The sequence below is a fragment of the Hipposideros armiger genome, unplaced genomic scaffold, assembly GCF_001890085.2.
Source record: "Hipposideros armiger isolate ML-2016 unplaced genomic scaffold, ASM189008v1 scaffold_4, whole genome shotgun sequence".
Lineage (NCBI taxonomy): Eukaryota > Metazoa > Chordata > Mammalia > Chiroptera > Hipposideridae > Hipposideros > Hipposideros armiger.
Window position 1 is genome coordinate 3,208,134 of NW_017731354.1, and position 1,808 is coordinate 3,209,941.

Consider the following 1,808-nt stretch of genomic DNA (forward strand, 5'->3'; position numbering starts at 1 on the left):
ATGTCGTACAGCTTCGTGTCGACCACGTTCGCCATGGCGGCCGGCCGGGCAGCGCGCAGGCAGGAAGGCGGCGGGGCGGACGGAGCGGAGACTCTCCCTCAGCGGCGGAGGCTGCAGCGCAGGCCGCGGAGACGGCGAGAGGGAAGCGGGGGCGGAGCTACACTTTGACCCCGCGCACGGCGCGCCGTGACGTCTGTGCGGAGCCCGGCCCCCAGAGCGCGGCCGCGGCCGCTGGGGGTCTTGGGGGTTCCGGGAGCGCGCGCGGCGTGCCGGCTTCTCTTCGGGTCTCCGCCGCCGGGCGTCCGGCGCTCTCCGGGAAGTCAGCTCTCTCCGACAGGCGTGAACGGGGGGTGCCGTGGGGGCGCAGAGGCCGCCCTCTCGGTCAGCTTCGCGGCCGGCTGCGGTCAGCTCGGTCCGGGCTCCCGCAGGAGGCCCTGGCTCGCGGAGGCGAGCCGCACCTGGGGTGGGGTGGGTGGGGGTGTCGTGTGCGTTTCATATGGGGGAATTAACAAACATTCCCCCGAAACAGTCAGTTACACCCAAGAGCCCAGCAGTCGCATGTCACCAGCTTTGTTTCAGGGATCCCTCGTCCTCCCTAACCCCCAGGCCACCTTCAGATGGTCACGATTGTCTCAGGTCCTTGCACGGTTGGTTTGTGGCATCGGGGGCCAAGCGAAGGTCCGCCTGTTGCACCTCTAACTTGAGAGCTTGAAAAGGAGCTGACACCAGAGGTCTTGCGGGTGTGAGGCAGCCTGGCTGGGCGCAGCCACCGGGCAGTGGGTGCCCGCTGACTTACACGGGCATCAGAAGGCGTTTGCCACGTGCCTGCCGCGGGGCTGCTGTGGACGGTCGCCTGGGCGGGACAGAAGAGTCAGCCTGCCCTCGACCCACGGACGATGTGCGGACCCGGGAAAATCAGGCGTTCCGATCCTTGGGAACCTGAACTGGCGGTGGAGACTCCAGCGTGAGCGTCTCAGCATAACCTCTCCTGTGGGGCATTCCTGCAGACCTAGGGCCTTGCTACCCGGCCAAGGAGTCGGAGCTGCCCCGAAAGCCCTGGGGAGTAATTGTAGTGCAAGCCCCGCACGCCTTCCACCTAACTCTCCCCCTTCCCTCAAATCCTATCGCAATTCCCAGTGCTCCTCTTTCGGGGCCGGCGTCCCGGACTCCGCAACCTGGTGAACACAGCCGGGGCCTTGGCGTTCCCACGGCCCTTGGCCGTGCCCGTCGTAGGCAGGTCCGATGTGCGGTTTGAATGGTATTCTGGTGTGAGTCTGAACTCCATTAACGGGCTGTAGGTTTCGTAGGGGAAAGTCAGGGCCCCGCATGGTCTGGTTTTGAATGCATTAAAGGCCTCAATAATTTCAATTTCCCCACTTCCTTTTCACATTTTGAGACATTCCTAAGAGACAACGTAGAATGGTGCAGTTAGAGTGTGTGGGTTGGTAGCCTGCTGGCTCTGCCGTTCATTAGCAATGTGAGTTTGAGCAAGTTACTTTCCTGAGGCGTTTTCCTCATGTGTCAAGTGGGATTTAATAGAATGGATAGCATTAGCTTGTTTTGAGGATGAAAGAGTTAATAGAGTTAAAACTAAGCAAGTGTTAGCAGCTGTTTTTTGCCCATTCGCCTATAGGCCGTCTCCACATATCTGCTCATCGTCTATATTCATTTTAGTCCCGGGCTTCCCGAGCTGGAGTCCCCAGTTTCCTCAGTTGCCCATGGGGACTGCCCTCCGCTTTTCAGAGGTCTGTCCTCTGCAGATCTCCTTGCTTGCCAGTTGCTGTATGCTCTTCCTCCATCAGCTCCTG